General features: G+C 46.3%; 1 protein-coding gene across 12 annotated transcripts in view; it reads right to left on the bottom strand.

Moving 5' to 3' along the window:
- The window catches only part of BMAL1 (basic helix-loop-helix ARNT like 1), a 100,799-nt gene extending 87,864 nt beyond the window's left edge, over window positions 1-12,935 (bottom strand). For 8 of the 12 annotated variants that reach the window (XM_057317147.1, XM_057317149.1, XM_044379705.3 and 5 more), the window contains exon 1: window positions 12,761-12,881. The gene's annotated coding sequence lies outside the window, so the exon portion shown is untranslated. Of the gene's footprint in view, window positions 1-12,760 lie in introns of all 12 variants that reach the window. The other 4 variants (XM_048214095.2, XM_026486816.4, XM_057317148.1 and 1 more) reach the window with 3 other exon arrangements.
- Between the last annotated feature and the right edge of the window lie 7,933 nt (window positions 12,936-20,868).

Genomic DNA, 20,868 nt, shown 5'->3' with positions numbered 1-20,868 from the left:
GAGACAGCTTATGGGCGGGGGGGGGGGGGAGGAGGCAGAGGGCGAGGGAGAAGCTGACTTCCTACTGAGCAGGGAGCCTGACATGGGGCTCGATTCCAGGACCTTGAGATCATGACCTGAGCCGAAGGCAGATGCTTAATCAACTGAGTCAGCCTGGCGCCCCGAAGCCTTGGGGCTTTTAAAGCTAGAAGGGCTTTTGGTCCAATAATATGCCACAAAAGATAGAGGTGTATTCTCTGCCATACAAAGCAGGTGCAAATCAATTAAACCTAACACAACAACCAATTACATGACCTTTTATTTATTCTGATTCGCTAACAGTGTGTAGCACAAAACACCTCACTTTAATAATTCCTGTTGACTTCTGAATACAGTAAGTCAGATCACTTAATGACATCCTTAATAGAGAAAGCAAAGAGAAACTTGGGAACAGAGTAAAAGTTAAAGTCAGGAAAGCAGTGTGTAGGTCCTGGCTGTGCCACCGACTAGCTTTGGGGCCTGGGGCAATAGCTGAAACTCTCCAGGTACTTCATAGCTTGCAAAATGAGTCTTTGTAACTCTCCTCTCCTCACGGGGCCAGGGCTGTGGTGAAGACTAAACAAGACAATGCATGTAAAAACTACTTTGTAAATCATACAGAGGTAAATGGTATTATCAGAATCATGACATTTGCAAAGACTTTTGTGGGGAGATTTTGACAAGCATCATCATGAATGCTGAGCAGACTACAAGCTACATGGCCACTTTTTGAAAAACTGACCCAGAGCAATCCCTTTCCCTGTCTTCTGCTCTCCTTAAAATTCCCACATGCATTAGTTGGCAAGAGTTAGTCAATCTGATGCATACAGTGCTGGCATCCATTTGCTCATGAGCTGTAAGCAGCCAGGGAGAGCTGCTCGATGTCAGCCATGGGCTATGAAGAAGAGAGAGACACAGTGAGCTGAGGCCACTGTGTGATGTGTCATTTATCAACCAAAAATGCCTTCTGAAGATCTGTGCTGTCAGAAACTTCAAAACCAGGGGCAGGAAGCATGTGGAGTGCCAGGTGAAGGGAGAAAGAAGATGGTAGCGGTTGAGAGTGTAGGCTCAGGAGACTGTCCTGGGTTTGAATCACAGCTTTTCCACCCACTGTGTGTTATCTGAAGCATCTCTGGGTCTCAGTCTCCCTAATTACAAAGTGAAACTGACAGTGTCCACCCCACAGGGCTACTGTATTAAATGGGAAAAGGCAAATAAGCACTTTGCACAGTTCTTGGCAGACGGTAAATGCTCAAAGGTTAGGTATTAATAATTAATAATTAATAATAATAATAATAAATAAACCATGCAAAACTAACAAAAATTAAGATTTGACACATCTCCAATCAAGACTTTGTTACAGGCTTTAGAATCAGGTATTACCTGGACAGCATGCTGGCTCACCCCTTAGCTCCTGGGTTAATCAAGGTTCTTCTGGATTTCTGCCTCATGCCCTAGGATAGGCGAAACATCCAAGCATACCCAACTGGCTGGCCAGCTAGATCCTGACACTTGTTTTTCTGGTTCACAGCTGCCCATCACTGTACTGAGAGGTGTGTGCAGAGAAGAACAGATTAACTTGAGTATCTGTGCCTACCCTTTCCAGCCATGCCCAGGCTGTGGCTTCCCATCTCTAAGGGTGAAATATGTCATCACCTTTCAAATACGGCCCTACCCAGCAAAGTGAGGCCCGTCAGCACCCACGCAGTGGACAGCGCCGCATCTCTAAACATGCCCCAGAGGCGGGAGAACTTCCTTCATTGCCCTCCAGGCTATCCCTGCAAGGCCTGTACACCTTCACTATGAAAACTACAACTGCGGCTCCCTCCAACCCGGGAGCAATTTTACAGCTTTCAAAACCCTTATTCTTTCCTTATCTCATTCCAGCATCAGAACCACACTGTAAGTTGGGGCTGGGCAAGAATTGTTACACCTGTTCCACAGATAAGAAATCAGCCACAGTTTGAGACATTTAAGTAATTTGGCTCAGGCTATCTGGTGCTTAAGTAGCAGAAGCAGCCCAGAATGCAAGTTATCTGGTTCCTCATCTGGTTCTTTTTCCAGAAAATGTGGGTATTTGTTTTTAAACATTCAACTTTCATAATGGTGCTTTGCTTCTGGAGAATTCATTAACCAAGGCAGCTCGGTCACAGTACAGTGCAGATTCACATACTTGAAAGACACTCACACAGGCAGATGTTCTCTGCACTCTAGAAATCTAAAGGGTGACGGAAAACAGCCTTGCCAATTAACATAATTGACAATTCCCAGCTCTGGCTCCCTCTAAGTCTCTGTCTGGATTCAGCTAGCAGCCTCCTATTAGGTCTCTACTGCAGCTCGTCCCTCGCTGCTCCGATATGACTGAAACATTCACACTGGACTGATGCTTTAGGGATAATTATTTCACATCACTGAAATAGTAATCATAACCACAGTAAAACCAACTTTAGCGGTTCTCCCTCCACTGCTGTCCAGTCTCTACCTCACCAGGTAAACTGTGACCCGCCACTTAACCTCACAGAGTTTCCTAATATACAGAATGAAGGAGTGGGCTAAATAGAGCCTTGTTTACTTCTAGCTCATGACTCTAACACCCCAACCAAATCCAAATCCTGCATGTGGAGGACACTGGGAGACAGGAGAGTCCAATGGCCAAGAGCTTCCATCGCCTGGTTTTAAAGCTTGGATCCTTTGCTTCTTAGCTATATTGACCTTAGGGAGGTCACTGGATCACTCTGTGCTTCAAGATCCTCATCTCTAAAACGATGCTAATAATAATACCCCTTCATGGGGTTTCATTGGCATTAAATCAGATAATACATGTGAAATGCTGGGGACATCATAAGAACTCTCCATATACTAGTAATTACTATCATCTGAAATGATGTGCTTCATGTTTAGGCACTGACTGATCTTCTAAACTTAAATTCCCACCACTATCTGAGAACCCGCCATTCTAGGCAAGTCTCTGTTCCTGAATACAAGTTGGTCATTCCTACCTCTGTGCTTTTAATTGTGCTATGTTCCCACCCATCCACTCCCTGGAAACACCTGCGCTACCCCTTGTCTGTGAATCTAAATCCTACCCATTCTTAAAGGTCTGGATTAAACCTGATCATTTCCATGAGGCCTCCTCCCTGCCATGACAACTCACAAAGATCTCTCTGGTCTCTGAATTCCTTCAGTACCTACAAACAGTCTAGACCACTTTGTTGGCATTATACATGGCCTTGGATTATCTTCCATCAACAGATGAAACTGCAGGCTCCTTGGCTACAACAACTCTCTCTTTTTTTAAAAGATTTTATTTTGTAAGTAATCTCTACACCCAACATAGGGCTCGAACCTGCAACCCTGAGATCAAGAGTCACATGCTCCACCACTGAGCCAGCCAGGCGCCCCTACATTGACTCTTTCTGCCCTCCCTCTGGGTCTAGCCTGAGTGCCTGGCTCAGATATGTGTTGACTGAATAAATCAATGTGTAGTACTTCTGCCCAAAGAAACACAGTCAGTTTTCTTCCAGTTGATGAGGCTCAGCTACTGATTTGCTGTACTTTGAGGCCAATTAAAAAGAACATAAAGATGAACCATCAGCCAGGCAGGGACAACCATGGCCAGTTAAGTCCTGATTATCAATAAAAGATACTGATACCTGACCAGCCTGAAGAATAAGATAAACACAGACCTCAAAAGGAAGTGGTCACCTTGAGAGACCAAGCTCATGAGGCTTAGAAAGGGAAGGAAAGCTGGGCTTTCCGAGGCTGAATTCATTCATTTGATAAGTATTTATTAAGTGACTACTCTGTGCAGACACTGTCTTAGTTGCTGGGGATACAGCCAAGAACAAAACAGACACAATTCCTGTTCAGAGTCTGGCATCTAAGGAGGAAGGCTAGGTATCATGCCACCTTCCAGCTCCAAAGTGAAATCCAGCAGAAGCTTCTTGCCCCAACTCCTTGCTGTGCCTTTATGTAAGGAAAAAAGGAAAATCTCATTCACAACTGACCACACCGAGGCCATGCTGAAAGTGCCGTTTAAATCCCAAGGAGGCGCCCCTTGCTCGAATCTGGTGGGGAAGTCTGCAGCAAAGCACCCTGCGCCCTGGGCCATGTGAGCTCTAACTCCCTAACACCCTGTGTCCCACAGTCCTTTAAACAGCAAACTTGTCAAATGGCAAATGTGGCTCATGACGCCAAAGCAGAACAGAGAGGGGAAACGAGGAAGGGAGGGGTGGTCGTTCGCTAGTCTGCACCACTGAAAACCTGAGGCTCCTTTCTCCTTTGGAGCAGAAACCTCTTCTATCATCGAAAGCCTTAAAAAAAATTTTTTTTTCCTCCAGCAGGATACTGAAAATAGCTTTGCATTTAACATTTAAAATTGTTTTTGATCCCACACTCTTTCAGCTCTGCTCTCTCCTGCAAATTCATTCCATTCCCTAAGGGCACTTAGAAGTATAATTCATAAGTAACAAACCATAGTCACCATTTTTATCCCTAAGAGTTAAAAAGAAAAACCAGTTTACATAATTATATGGAAGATAAGTTGGCCAAGAACACAGGAATCTTATCGGGACCAAAAGTTCTAGGACGAAATTTCTTTCCACTCATTAAGAAAGATAGCAGGTCGAGATGAGGATGCCAACAGAGCGCCTACCTGGTGAGCACCACACACGGGAACTTCTTGAGTTGCTCGTTATTTGAGTACATCTACTTCTTCAAGAAGAAACTGGAGGCAGCCATTTGAGGGTAGGCTGGAACAATGAAATATATATATGTTTTCCCACTGTGGTGAGAAAACAAGCTTTTATATCCAAGAAGGACCTGAGAAATCAAAGCTCAGTGAAGGCAGCTTACTCGAAGTTTTTCAGCAAGTCAGTAGCAGGGCCAAGACCGGGCCCCAGGCTCTCCCAGCTCCCAGTGCAGGGCTCTCCCCACTCGGCACACCACGGGCCCGTTTATAACATGGGGAGCTAAATCTTAAAGGCACTAGGGCAAGAATTCCTTTCATAAAACTTTTTTGGCAGACTGGAAAAATAGGAGGAGATGGGGTCCCATTGATGCTAACAGTAAATGACCTAGAATGCCATCTAGGGGTCCAGCGGCAAAAGGCTTAATTGATGCTGAGGATACTTTAGCACTAAACAGTGTGGCTTCAACCACAGTCAGCCCGAAATGACGTTTGTGGGCTCGCCTGGGAACTAAACCACCAGTTGGTTCATCTTTTTCTATAGGAAAATCCATCCCAGGTTTCAAGTGCCTTACAAATGAGCTTTTGGAACGGACCTGCTTTTAAGCTGGCCGCACATGTAAAACAGAATTCTGAGGACTGAAACTCTGCACTAAACAACAATGAACACAGCAATAGCTGATGATACATGCTAGGTGTACATTTATGAGAAAACCCTTTGAACCATCAACTTCCGTGCAATATAAAGTTTTATTAAAAGCCTTCTGTGCAGAGTCTTGTTAACTGTTATTTATACAATGTATCACTAAGGGCCAATGCTCCAGTCCTGTATGCGAGTATTTAACGGGCTTTCTGGCACTGAGCTAGGTTATAGGGAGGATAAATATCTGCACACAAGGAGTGCATAATCCAGTTACCAGGCCTTCACCTTCCTCAAAAACAAGTTACTTCCAACCTCAGGGCCTTTGCACTTGTTGTTTCTACTTCCTGGGACACTTTCCCCCGGATCTTCCTGCAGCTAAGCTTAAATGTCACCTCTTCAGAAAGGCCTCCCCAAGGGACCCATCTAAAGCAACCTCCCTGCCACCATTCATCGTCACTATTGCTTTACTCTACGCCATTGCCTTCCTCACATCTATCACTACCGGAAGTGAACGTCTTCAACTGTTCACGACCTGTGTCTGGCTGGGACTCTGCTTTGTTCACTGCTGTATCTCCAGTGCCTGTAATAGTGCTGTGCACACAGTAGGCATCCAGTCCACTGCACTGGAGGGGTAAATGAGTAGAGCTGGAGAATAGGAAGTGAGGACAAGGTATTTACTAGCGAAATGATTAAAGAATGAGAGAACTGGCCATCCCGATTACCTACAAGGTGATAACTTGCTAATCATGAAGTACCACTGCTTCTGAATGCACGGCTGGCAATCAAAAGTCACAAAGAGAGACAGAGTGTGTATGTAAAGGAGGCAAATGTCACCAGAGGAGGTTTCACAAAGAAGTGCTAAGACAAAGAGGACAGGCCCCTCAGGTCAAGGGGGAGAGGGGGAGTCAGACAGACAGCAGGGAGGAGTACGGCCTGGGGGCGGTCCAGGCAGGGGAGGGCAAAGCCGAGCAGCACCCAACCTGGGGCGCCCGGCTCAGTCTGGGAATGGGGGTTTGGGTGGAGAGGCAGGGCCACCGAGGGGGAACAGGGTCTGACTCTGGACAGCCTGAAGCACTGAACACAGGAGTGTGAACCATAGGCCACCGGCAATAGGGTTGTTTCTGGAAGGCAAAGTTGGCTGCATTATAGGGAAAGAACTGAAGGAAGGAGAGGGTAGAACACAAAACTGGTTAGAAGATGACCTCACTGGTCTAAGTATGAGGGACAAAAAGAGCTTCTTCCCTCTGCTTGGATATGAGAAAAACGTAAGTAAGTAAGATGTCAAGGAATTTCGCCCCCTCTGAAAAAGACAATTTCCAGAGTATTTCACAGTAGCATTCCATGGCAGATTCAGGTCAACTTCCCATACATCCTATACTTGGAGCACTCGAGGAGGATAACAGAGGTTCCAAACAATAGCTCTGAGGGCAGAGCATGTCTTTCCATGCTTTCCAAATCCAAGATTAATTACATTCACTATAGCCTGTGTTTATTATCTGTCTATTCTTTGGGGGAAAAAAAGTGGTATCTAATTCCACTGTGCAGTATATATTTGAACATTATATAACACATTTTTATGTAACAGGTTCCTGACATAAGACAATGTTTCTCTTACTATCTAAATGTATTCGGGAAACAACTGGCATTAAAAATATATATATATACACCAAGGCTGTTGATGCCTGTCTTTGGGTTAAGAAGCTGGGGAGAGGAGGAAGATGGTGAGAGACTCTTAAAAAGGTCTCCTCCCCAGTGAGGAGCTCTGCAGACGGCTACAGGGGGGCAAGGGGTACCGAGCTCCATTCAGAGGTTCATCTGATGCCTGGAGCTACCTGGGGAGGGGCTGGCTGAGCCACGCCAGGCCCCTGTCAGAACAATGCTGCAGAAAGGCATGAGGAAGCAAGAGAGACAGAAGTGCACAACAGGATGTGAGAAGAATGCTCATGAGCCCTTGGAAGTGCTACTCGGTGAGATCTAAATGGGCATGGTGTCCTGCCGCAGATCAGTCCCGCTGAAGAGAAGGTGCACGACCACATCTGTCAACAGCAAGACTGGTTAGCCATCACCGCAGGCCTGCCTGCCTCCCAGCACGGTGCTGGGCACTGCGCACACAGCATTTCGGGTGGTGGCTCCCCCCGCAGCAGGCCCGGACAACCATGCTTTGAGAACAGACTCTGGAATCCTCTGGCCATAAATCCTGCCCTGCCCCACACCAGCTGAGTGACCTTGGGCAGTTTCCAAAACTGCTTCACTTGAGAAAAAAAAAAAAGGATAATCACGGTGCCTACCTCACGGGGTTGTGATGAAGGTTAAACATGTTAATAAACATAAGGTGACTAACCTCTTTGCTGACACATAGAAAGTGTCCAATAAATGTTAGCCACTAATGCCATCAGTACTATTATTTCTGTTTTGCAAATGAGGTAAGTCAGACTCAGAGAAGCTAACTAATTGGCCCAAGTCACACATTTCAAACAGCAGTCGAAGGCATAAATATATGTAAATGTTTTACTTGGTATACGTACAAAATCCAATGGGTAGAGTATTAACCAGAATAGGAAATCAGGCAGACCTCCATCACCTTCTTTAACCAGGCTGGAGGAACATGAGTTCATACTATTTAAAAGGACAGCACGTACTAACGTAAAAATCATTTCTCATCCTATGCCGGCACTCAACGTTTCCCTAAAGCAAAGATGACTAAAGCTTGTTCAATCTCATCCTCCCTACCACGTTAAGTCCCAAACTCAAACCTCTCTTCCCTGTAGACCTAGCTACTCACAGCCATGTCCCACGTGTGTCCCTGATGCATCCCATCCCATCTCCTCCTCCTCAAAGATCACTACGTGAGTTTGGATGAGCACATCAAGTCTCCCTATGCCTGGGATTTGGGAAAACCAAGATGAATTCCCCCCAAAATGCTTGGCGTGAGCAAGCAGGGACATAGTCCCAGAGATAGCCCAACACAATTCAGATGCAGCAGTACCTATGAATTCAAGCTAAACCAAGGGCTGGGGGACACTGCTGCCAGGTGTGGGGAGGAAAAAAAATACACAATGAAGGAACAGCTCCTGGAGGACCAAGCAGTTGAGCTGGGTCTTAGAGAGGAGTAAGATTTTGACATGAGAAAGTTGGAACATGGAATGGGCCAAGGGCTGGCCCAGGCAACAGACAGCCCTTCAGTTTGACTAGACAGTCCCGTGCACATAGACAGGCAGGCGGGATGTGGAGGGGCAAGGCGGAGCAGAAGTACCAAGAGCTGACATTCACAGAACGCTCACGATGTGCCATGAACAGCTTCATGTATATTTTAATAGTTTTAACTCATTTAATCTACACCACAACTCTTTGAGGTAAGGACTCCAGAGATCCCAGTCTTATAATTGAGGATACCAAGACATAGCGAGCAAAGCGACTTGACCACAAATCATAAAGCTGGGAAGGAACAGTTAGGATGCACGATCTGCCCCAAAGTCTGTACTTTTAGCCACTCAAACAAACTGCCTCTCAGCTTGGCTTGGTGGTGAAGGGGTACAGGCACCCGTGTGTTACAAGGATGAAATAAGAGTGCTTGCAAGCAGTTTACAACCTATAACTCCAAGGTCATGAATGCTAGCTCCAGCCTGTCACTAATGTCTCCAATGAACCCACTGGCAGCTGAAGCAGGAGAGACCGATCAGGACTGAAAATGGGCCAAGACCAAAACCTACCATTAGGGGGTGCAGGAAGAGAACCAAGAGAGCACTGTGACCCAAAGGCTGAAGAAGGAGGGAATTCCAAGAAGGTTGGAAAGAAAGGCAGGGGAACAGCTGGACAGGGGCCAAGAACAACAACTCTGGACTAAGGACAGGCCCCTGGAATTCAAGACTTAAAGTGTTTGGAGATCTTTGAGAACTATAGAGAAGGGTGGTAGAGAGAGCACCAGAGGGTGGGAGCTAGGGACAGCACACAGGAGAGCGTCGAAAAGGGGAACAGTCATAGCCCTGTGAGAGGCTGCCCTGCAGGAAGGGGAGAGAGACATTCAAGTTCAGGGGTACCACGTACAGACAAGGGAAAGCTGGCTGCGGCATCGCAGGCCCACAGAAGGGCTCTGTCTTCCCCTTCCATCCTTCCTCTACTAGATTAAGATGAAGGCTTTTCTGGGGTTGGTGAGGAGGCCAAGGACACAGAGCTCAGAGGATATTCAGGGGGCAGGACCCTGGCAGCACTGGGAGGGAGTGGCAGCAGGCACTGAGGGAGGGCTTTCTGTGTGCCAGGCATTTTACATGCACCATCTCCCTGGATTCCCACACAGACTCTGTGAGGCAGGCACTACACCGCAGAGAAAGAGCCTGCGGTCAGAGGGATCTAACACTTGTCTAACCAGAACCCAAGTTCCAGGTCCTGCCACCAGAGTCCAGGCTCCCGCCCAAAGTGGACGTCCAAGGAAAAGAAACAGAGGAGAGATCCAGTTGCTTTTTCTGAACTGGAAAGAGAAGAGGAGACATAGGGGTGTTGGTGGAGGGGTGGGGGGAGAAGACAGGACATTCTGAGCAGGAAGGAAGAGGTGCTGAGGGGGCTCCAGTCCGAGCAGGTCTTGTTTTGAGAGAGAAAGAGGAGAAAAGCCAGGGCGGGTGTCTGGGGTAAGTCCGGGTGTTGTGACAAAGTGGCGCAGTGGCAATGAGGAGAGAAAAGACTGCAGAAGGGTGACATGCCTGTGTTTCTGGGCTCCTCACTAAGCCTCAAGGTCTAGAGAGGATTTTTTACTTCCCTGCAAGCATCTACCAAGCTGCTAACTAAAATCACTCTGTAACTGTAACCTGGTAAGAGGCAGAAATGGTTTCTTTGATACTGACTTTCTCTCACCGCCCTCAGAGCTGATGTTGCAATCACACACAGAAAAGAGCTCACAGAAGGAAAGCAACTCTACACCGAAGAGACATATGAAATATTTAGTTGTTATAGATTCTCATGCAGTTTTGTTAACATAGCCAAGTCTTTCCACAGTGCTTGTTCACTGTTTGGTATATAAATTGCACAGAGATGGTTGGCGTGGAAGGCAAAATCTGAAAACACGGCCACTTCCTTTTCTCCTGTGTGGTATGCAAACCTCTTCGGCAGAAGGCGGACACTCCTGAGTCGTCGTCATTTTATAATCATTTGAAATGGAGTCTTTAAAGCCCCATCTGTCGTTCTGTTTAAGTTTCCTATGAAAATAGGACTTCAGCTCAGATGTTCTGGAGGTAAATACCAACCTGAACTCAAAGTATTAAATATTTAGAGATGCAGAGAACTCTAGGGCACCTAGTTCAACTGCTTTACTTTCCATCTGAGGCAAATAGAAGCCAGAGAGGCTCAGTGACTCACCCCAGGTGGCACAGCCATGAATACCCAAGTCTGGGCCAGAACCAGTGAGTTCTAACTCTCAGACTAATACTCTTCCACCACCTGTTCCTTTCCCTCCCCCTTTTTAAACTTTAGGGGTTGGAATACGGCACAAATTTAACTATCGTTTAAATTATTATTATTACTCACTGGCTACATCCACCATCAAAACCAAAATACCTCCACAGATTCCAGCTTCAGGCAATACAGGCAATTTCAAAGCCTTCTAAATAGGTTCCACAAGCTGCTTTAAAGACATATCGGTAAAGTGAACTCAGTAACAGATCATGGACCAAAAGATTCAATTTTGTGTTTTAAAAAATATTTTGGAGTTTCATTGATATGGAAATTTAATTTAACAGCAGTGACTCCCCCCCCCCCTTGCAAGCACGAAGAGCATGAGATTATTCAAAACTGCTCAGGAGCAGCGATGATTATTTTAAGCTCATGATTCAACCAGTACATTAATTAAAAACTCCACCAACCCAAATTGACAGATCCTGATATCAATGGGACCAGAAGAATTCAAATAATAGTTGTCATGTAAAACTAGATTAAAGCGGGAACTGCAGCAGAGGTCAGAAGGACAAGCGCTGTGGGAAATGAGATGCATCTAATGGCCAGCTTCTGTGCATTTTTGTTTTTTAACAAAGACCCTGGAAACACAGGTACACTCAAGAAATGCTTCCTCACAAAAACCGAATCTTATTTCTGGAAGCTGGGTGAGAAAACTTGGCTAATAATCCCATGCTGAGGAGTAGCTCTGTAAGCAAGGAGAAGAGACTAGCAAGAGCCAAAGTGCCCAGACAACGCTATTGGACCGGGAAAGGGCCAGGGGGCTGAAGCGGAGGAGGGAAAAGGGGATAGGGAATGTGGGCTGAGGAGTGTCAGCCTGGTCCCTCATCGCCCAGCACCGACAGTGACAACCGACGACGCCAATGTCCAGTGCAACACGTCCTTCCCCTGCGCCTACCCTCCAACACCTGCCTGCGCTCCGCAGCCGACTCTCGAGACCCCTCGGGGGTCGTTGACTCAAGCCCCACAAGGTCGGCATTAATTTCTGCTCTTCCACTTCTATCTCCGAGCAAACGAGAGTTCTCTTGGCTGTCAACGCCCGGCAATCGCGAGCGGGAACCCTTCTTTTCTGACATCTGTCAAACCCGGTGCTAGAGCCAGCCTCGCTGCGCCCTCCGCGGGGCTCCAGGGCTTCTAGGGCGGGCGGCGGGCCCACACCTGGACGCCGGGCGACAACCCCGTGCCGTCGGGCACCTGCTCAAAGACCCACGGGGGATGCTCCCGGGGCCGCCGGGACCCAGACGGCGCAGGCCGGACGAAAGTTCGCAGGCTGAGGTCTGCCCCATTATGGTCCCCGGATTCCCGGGTGCAGCGCCAAGGCCCCGCGACAGGGCCGAAGGGGCGAGCAGACTCGCACTCCGCAAGCCCGACGGAGACGCCCTCCCTCCTCCTCCCAGCCCCGTAGGCTCCCGAAAGGGAAGTGGAGGAGATGGGAGAGGAAGGGCAGAAGAGGCATTCCTTGCCCAATGCCCTTGGGGTGCAGCCGTCAAGAATGGTCCTCTCGAGGGTCCCCCCATCTCCCAGGGATACATCCTACGACTCGCCCTGAGCCGGATCGTTGCTCCCAAAGGGCGGAGCTGTCCCTTTAAGAGGCAGCTGGCTCCTTCCTCACCCCCGCCAGGTAGCGATACCCGCGGAGGGGAGGTGGGTACTCCCGCGGACACTTTCCCGGTCCCTTTAAGGGCGCCTGCGGCACCTCTGCCCGCCTTACCCTGCAGCGCCAGCCCCCGCGAGAGAGGATGGGGGCGGCCGGGCGCGGCGCCTTTAAGGGGCGCAGCCTCCCCGAGGCTCGGGTGGGGGCAGGGAGCGGGCACGGGCCCTTTAAGGCCGGCAGCGGGCACGTCGGGCAGGGTTCCCCGGCGGCCGGGCTGCGCCCCGGGCGGCGGCAGGGGCGCCGCGCCTGCCAGGGTGCTAACGGCCCCCGACGGGGTGCCCGGGGCCGTGCCGCTGGCCGCGGCCAGCCCGACACTCACCGTGGCTCGCGGGAGCGCCCGCGTCCGCGCCCCCACTCGGATCCCGCGGCGGCGGCGGCGGTGAGTCCGGCGCGGGTAAACAGGCACCTCCGTCCCTGACCTACTTTCTGCCTTCCCTAAATGTCGCACCACTAACCTACTTTCCGACCAATCCGCTCCCCGCCGGCCCAGGCCCGGCCCCCCGCCCACCAATCGCTGTGCCCAACCCCCCTTCCCCGCCCACCAATGGAGGAGCCCCAGAGCCCGGATACCTGCCTCTTTCCGCCAGCCAATCCGAGCGCCCGAAGGGAGCCGGTCTCGGCGGTCGTCCCCGACCAATCCGCGCGCGGCTCGCCGGCCCGCTGGCCAGTGGTGTAGCAGCTAGAGAGGCTGCTAACCAATGGTGGGGCGGCGGGGGCCGGTTAACCAGCTACTTTCCCGCCACCAATCGCTGGGCGTACAGAAGCACACGCCCCGAGGAGAGGACCAATCGGCGCGCTTTCCCTGGATTTCCTCGCCCCTGCCCTCTCCCTTCCCCTCAGGTCTCCCGTTTGCGTTGGCCCCTGCGGGTGCAGACGCCGCACTCCTTGCAGTCGCCTGGGATGTCCCTCTTCTCCAGGTCCCTGGCTTGCTTCTGGCTCACCGGTCTCACCCCTCCTCCTTCCCCTTCTTGCCTCGGGCACCCTGACAAAAAGCAGCGTTTCCACGCTCGCCTCCCTCCAACTCCATCTAGGAAACCAATTTTAGGAACACAGAGTGCCAGACCCTTCCTAAAACAGCCTGGCTTGCCAAAGTCCAAACGGGAGAACGAATACTTAGTATTTCTAGAAGGCTTCCCCATTCAAGTTTCTTACGTTCCTTTCGTTCGTCTTGACCTCCAAGCGTCCGGTTGCAGCTGTCATTCTCGCTGTTCAGGAGACAGAACTCAAGCCCGCAGCGATTCCATTGCATTTCCTTCCAGCGGCCGGGTTTTGACCACCTACTGTGTGAAAGACACCCTCCCCACCCCCGGCGGCCGCGGTCTCTGCCTCGAAAAGCTGCCGGGCGAGTGAGACGGAAGGAAACAAATCGTTACAAAAAATAAATATGTCATAACAGAACACATCTTAAGTACTGAGAAGACAACGAATCTGTCTTATTTTTGCATCCCAAGCACTAAGCAGAGGGCCTTTAGCACAAAGATCTCTCAACCTTCTAGACGTTAAACTCCCTGAATACGAGGGCGGTGTCTTCTTTTTTCTCATACTCACCCCGCTACCCTCGGTCGCCTAATGGGAATGAGATGGAGGGGTGGGGACAGGAGCCTGACACCTAGCAAGTGCTCGATAAGTGTTTGTTGACTGGATATATGAACAAATGGAATGAAATCACTTCACTCAATTCTGTGAACAAGACTAGCCCCTAAGATTCTAGAATTCTAGTCTCTTTCCTTGAACACAGACACTGCATTTTAATCGTGGTAAAGCCCTTGCTGTCCCCAACTCATTGCCAGGCACAGAGCAGTTGCCCAATATGCGCTTCTGGCCTGAGTATTGACTGTTCTCAAGGTCGACGAACTTCATTTATAGCTTACTATTTTTCTGAAATTTATATGCCAGTGGAATCATTGCTGTTTACTTTGTCTCTGCCCTGATTTCATAAGGAAACCACCCTATATAAGTGGCATTTTAGCAATGCCCTTCACAAGATATCGTGGATAAGATAAAGAAATCTAGGCCTGGGTTCCAGTATAATTCATTGGACCAATAACTGATTAACAAACCATAACCTACAGATGCTGATTAATGAATTTATGTAGACCTGAAGAAACGGTAGGGGGGGATCAATATTTGTGCTTCATCATTAATGTGCTAAATGCTTTCTCTGCATCTTCTCCCTTAATCCTCACAACCCCATGTTACAGATGAGGAAAGTGAAACTCAAAAGTTTAACCAGCTAGTCCAATGTCATAAAGTAGGTGGCAGAGCCATAATTCAAACCAGGTTTATTTGACTTCAAAACCTTCATACCATACTAGTTATCATCAGAATGATAGATGGCTCTCTCCAGGGCTTAGACTTCAAGACTTTTATCAGTGCTCTGAATGAAAACCCAGAGGATTTGCATCACATTTCTAGATGACACAAAACCAGGAGCGGAAGACGTGCCATTATACAACATAAGCCAAATGCAATGTGGGAGCAGTGGGCTAGCTCTTACAGGGATAAAGGTGGGGGTCCCACCCTGGGAAACTAACTGCTGATAAGTATCTTAACAGATGCAGATAAGAGCAAACCTAAACTTGATCCTCAGTATGGCTGCCCAAATAAATGAATGCTGTCTTAGGCTGCATCGATAAAAGTCTGACATATAAAGCAAGTTGTGTGTTACAGTACCACCCAGTGTTGGTCATTACACACAGAGTATTGTCCCCAATTAAGGCTTGGCAAAAGCAAAGTAAACACATGCACAAGGAGAGGGACCAGGATATCAAGAGGCTTGGAACTACGTCATATGAGGAACGATTAAAGGAGGCAGAAGGTTTGGCCCTAGGAGGTACAAGGTAACTGTCTCCATATATTTGAAAGGCTGTCAGATAGAAGAGAAATTAGACTTGTGCTTCAGGGCCCTAAACAGTGGAAGGGGACCTGCGGGTAGAACATCTAGACTGAAACAATATGAAGAGTTTTCTAACAACTAGAACCTCTTCTGACTTGCTAAGTTGAATTTCCTGTCACAGAAAGTGTCTACATAACAATTAGATGACCAGGGGCTCTGGGGTGGCTCAGTCAGTTAAGTGTCTGCCTTCAGCACAGGTCATGATCCCTGGGTCCTGGGATCGAGCCCCTCATTGGGCTCCCTGCTTAGCAAGGAGCCTGCTTCTCCCTTTCCCTGCCCCCTGCTTGTGCTCTCTTTAAAATAAATAAATAAATAAAATTTTGAAAAAAAAAAAAGAAAGAATTGGATGATCATGTGGTGGGAAGGAGCCTGGAACAGGTGTCCTTTTAGGAATCTACCTCTGAGATGATGTGGTTTTACCTTCATACCTTGGTTCTCCTCTTTTAAAGTTCATCACCCTGACTTTTCCTACCCTCAGTGGCCAAGATACTGTTTCTCCTCATGTGAGCCTGGTCTTCCATATGCAATTATACTTGTGTTTCTCTCTATTGGTGATCCCAAGCAACCTCCATCTTCCACTGGTATCCACCACCCTTTTATGTTTTATCTTCCAGAATACTGGTTTTTAATTCTCTGGGCACTGTTAAGGTCAAAGTATTGTCCTCAATCCAAGATTCACTGGGCATGAATAAAATCACATAGATAAAAGGAAGGGAAGGGGGACATTTATTGAACACCTACTGTGTACCAGAGGCTTTAAATACATTAGCTAATATACTACTCTCATTCACTCCAGCAGTTGATATACTCACTCCCCACACTTGGTAGCTGAATGACTTTTATCAAGCAAAACTACAGTTTCCTCATCTGCAATATGGGGTTAATCTAGTATTTACTTCACAAGATTGCTGTGAGAGTTAAGTGAGACAAGAGCTAGAAAGCCCTTGGCACAGTCCCTGGCACATGGTAAAGATACACACTAGGTTAGCAATTCTATGAAAGAGGTATTCACTGCACTGACTTTACAGATAAAGTCAGTGAGGATAAAGTAGTGTAATCCACAGTAGTTCCCCAAACTCTGATCCAATGGTCAGGTCCATTAGAATTCACTGAGGAGTTTTTTTGTCTTATTTTGTTTTAATACAGATTCCCAAGTCCTAATTTGGAAGATTCTGATTCAAAATCTTTGGTATCTGAGAGGCAGTTCAATTTGGGAACTGCTAGTCTAATGGAATCGGCCTAGGCCCGAAAGTCAAACAGATATGAAGTCAAAGGACTGCTGGATTGAATGGAGGAGCCAATGACAGGACCTGGAAGTTAGGTAGTTGTGTTCTCTTTGGAGGGAAGCTGGGAGGTCCTGGGACGGACATGTTGAAGTTCTTGCAGAAAGCCAGTGGGAATGTATTGCTATAGATAACAGCAATAACAACAATATTTACTACAGGTTTACAATGTGTCAGGTGCTATTCTAAGAGCTTTATTTGCATCAACTCTTCAATTCTCACAAATCCCTAGAAGGTAGACACTTCTATTATTCCAATTTTATAGATGGGAAAATGGAGGCAGAGAGGTCCTGAGATCTCAAGCTAATTAGGCAATCTGAACCCAGTGCTCACACTCTTCACTACTTCAGTAAATCGCCTCTTCCTTCAGACAATTCCTTTGGAAAACGAAGAAACTTCACATTTTAGGGAGACAGATTTAAGCTCGGGGGCATCACCTCACATTTAGGGAATGCAAGAAACAGAAGCCTCTTCAACAAACCTAAGCCCAGAGAGGGAGGTTTATTGGGAGGGGACAAGAATATTTCATGGTAAGAAGCACAGCTAGCCCTCTGAAAGGACCAGAACTGAGGTGCCATTGGCACAAAGCAGTTCCCATCTCCTCCTCTCTCCAGGGTCATGTGTCCTCTGGACTTGTCATCCCTCTGCCATGTGCTTTATGATTCTCTTTCTCTGGAGCTTTCCACCCGCCACGCCATTTGTACATGGCCCTTCCTGAATGCTTTCAACCACGAGGTGAGAAAGAGACAACAGGAGAGGCTCAGACAGGTCATTCTTGAAGTGGGGTGAGGGGCATGGGCTGAGCAAGAGTCCCCAAAGTACCTACTACTTTGAACAAAGAAGCAGAACAGGAGAATAGTAAAAAGAGCAAAAGAAGTGAGAAGTGAACAGCTGGGTTTGGGAGACTTCAGATGAAAATCTCAGCACACAAGTTTAGAAGGGAAACTGACACTTGGGACAAAGGTTTTGGTTAGAACACCAAAGAGGTTGACTGTAAGAAAGCTGTTTTACTAAAACTGCTTCTAGAGCCAGAAGATCTGCCATAAGAAATTAGGGAAATCATGGACAGAAACGAGTGAAGACAACATCGTGCCAGAGAGTACAGATCACTTTTTGAAGACGTTTGTTATTTAAAGGGAAATTAGAAAAAAAAAATCATAGCTATCTCTTAGGGGCTGACCCAGCTAAAAGTGGTTTATGTTTATATGTGTATGTGTAGTTTTATTTATTTATTTATTTATTTATTTATTTATTTATTTTACCAAGGTTGACTCTCTGGGCATACAAAAATGGAACTTCTAAAAGTCAGGCATCAGTTGGCTGTCCTGTGTTTATAACTCTTTCAGTAGCTTTTGAAATGACCCTCCCTGGCTCTTTTTTTTAATGGAATGGTCATAGCAGCCCGGAACGGGAGAGCAATAATATTTGGAATGTGTCCTAAACCGTGTAATTAGGCTTTAGGCTAGATCTTGCTTGCGGACACGGACAAGATTCTGGAGATCTTGGTGCTCAAATGTCAAAGGAGCTTTTCCATCTGGCTGAGGAAATGTGACCATATCACTTCTCAACAGAAACCCTGAAGAACAAATAGACACTGTCTTAAAAAAAAAAAACTGGTATAATTTTTGCCCTGCTTTGCTAGAATGAGCAGCACTAAAATTCAATTTCTGGGTAATATATATGCACGTATATTCTATATTATTGTTATTAAATAATATATATATGCGTGTATATATGAATGTCTATGTGTATGTATATGTATCTCCATTTGCATTAGTAAAGCAAAGTGAAGTGTTAAGTCATTTAAGAAACGCATTTAAAAAAATTACAATATGCTTTTGAAAAAGAAAATGAGATGGATTGGGGGATTTGACCTAACATATTATCAAAGCACACTACAAGACTGTGGTAATTAAAATAGTCTGGTATTGGTTTAGAAATAGATCAAGAGGGGCGCCTGGGTGGCTCAGTTGGTTAAGCGGCTGCCGTAGGCTCAGGGCACAATCTCAGGGTGTCGGGACTCCCTGCTCAGTGGGGAGTCTGTCTTTCCCTCTCCCGCTGCCCCTCCCCCCCTTATGCACTGGGGGGGGGGTGTGCTCGCTCCCTCTCCCTTTCTCAAATAAATAAACAAAATCTTAAAAAAAAAAGAAGAAACAGATCAAGAGATGAATAAAAAAGCATAGCATCTAGAAACAGACACAAAAGTCACAAAAATTGAGTGTAATATAAAGGTGACTCAAATTATTGAGAAAAAAACGTGGAGTTTTCCATAAATGCTATTAAAACAACCAGCTAGCCATATGGAAACACATAAAGGTTGCTCTCTACCCTAATCCTTACACTAAAATGTCACCCACCATTATTTAGGATTTAAATGTAAAGAGTGAAATCTATAAAAACACTGGAAGAAAATATGTATAAATTTTTACAAACTTGAAAGGTCTTTCTCAGCATAACACAAAATTCAGAGACGGCAAGAGGAAAGGTGGCTTGCACAAATACACACACACTCACCACAAACAAAAGACAGGGGCAGCCAGCAAGCTGGTCCACAGCACACCATTCAAGAGTGCGCCATGCACATCTCCGTTAAAAGGTCAGAAGTTGGGTAATGAGATACAACGATGCAGCTAAGGGCATTATTTAAACCTGTCATTTGTAGTAGAACTATTCTCTCTCTCTCTCTCTCTTTTTAGAGAGGAAGGGGGTTTCTGGAGAGACAGAGAGAGAGGGAGAGAGAGAATCTTAAGCAGACTCCACACCCAGTGTGGAGCCCTACTCGGGGCTCAGTCTCAAAACCCTGAGATCATGACCTGAGCCGAAAATCAAGAGTCAGTCGCTTAACTGACTTAGCCACCCAGGCACCCAAGAATTACTCTTTTTAAAGCATTACTCCTTGTGAAGTTTTATTTCCTTGGCCCTCTCCTTGGTTTTTTGGTTGTTGTTGTTGGCTTTTTTTTTTTTTAATAAAAGCCAGTAATCCCCCAGCACTATCCCAAGCAACAAAGCCTGTTTCTGAGTCCTTTACTTCACTTATGTAAAAGCTACTGATTCAAAACCTACCTGAGGATAACTCCCATTTGTACAAGGATGTATGTACATTATAAGGATGATTATTACTTAAATCCTTCCTTTCTCTTTGCAATTAAAAAAGGAAAGACAAAGCATGCATTGCTTTTTTTTTCAGATTATAAAACTAATACACGTTTGTGACAAAAAATTTGGAAAATGCATGAAGAAAAAAACGTGAAGAAAATAATCTCTAATCTCATTAAGCAGATGTAACTCCTATTAAAATATTGATATATTTTCTTTGCCACATGTTCTTTGTAATTATATTGTGACCTAATTTTTATCACATGGTAATTTTTGTTGTCATCCTGCTTTCTAAAATTGATCTATTGTGAACATTCCCCCATGCCATTCGGACTTCCACAACATGATGTCCTAACGGCTATGGTATATTCCATTGAATGGAGGAATCATACGCCATTATACAAAACTCTCATTTCTAATTGTTCTTCATCATTAACAGTTTCGGGTAGATTATAGGCTTATGAGATGGGTACACAGCTTTCCTACCCTACATCATTATCATACTGGATTTCAAAGAATCAAACAGTATAGAAAACGAAAAAAACTTACCTATTTTTTCTTGATGGTTTTCGTGTTTTCTCCTTCTGCTGCTGCTTCTTTCTCTCTCTGCCATAAATCTAACGTTAAAGACACAAGAAAATTTATATGCAGCCAATTAAAAACAAAACTGGAAATGACTATAGCTTGATAAGTGGTCTTTGTGAAATTTATTACTCCAATTCTGCGTTTCAAAGGGCACTCCAGCTATCAAAAAGATTGATTTGCAATAAAACTTACGATAAATAAAGATATCCAAATCTTGGGTACAAATAGAGTCATTGAGTTTTGATTGTATGATTATTTTTTCCCTTGTGCTGTGTCTTTCCCCTTACTCCTCTACTGCTAAATAATTTCCCGGTGCATTTGTACATCAGCCAGAGAGGCAAGGAAATATAATCAAGTGCTGTTTCTTCTTAGCCCTTGGGAAATGGGATAGGTGGCAAAGTTGAAAGTCATCAGCAAAACAAAGTTGTACAGTGACCCTGTGCTTATAAATCTCCCTCGCTCTCAATGCCTTTGTCCACATTAAGCTGGCTTACACCTGCTTCTCTGCTTAAAGGTCACTTCCACAGGGAAGCCTTCCCTGACCTCCCAGCCATAAAAAGCACCCTG

This window comes from Ursus arctos, unplaced genomic scaffold (assembly GCF_023065955.2).
Source record: "Ursus arctos isolate Adak ecotype North America unplaced genomic scaffold, UrsArc2.0 scaffold_23, whole genome shotgun sequence".
NCBI lineage: Eukaryota > Metazoa > Chordata > Mammalia > Carnivora > Ursidae > Ursus > Ursus arctos.
The sequence above is the reverse complement of the archived record's forward strand: the minus strand, read 5'-3'. Positions and strand labels throughout refer to the sequence as shown.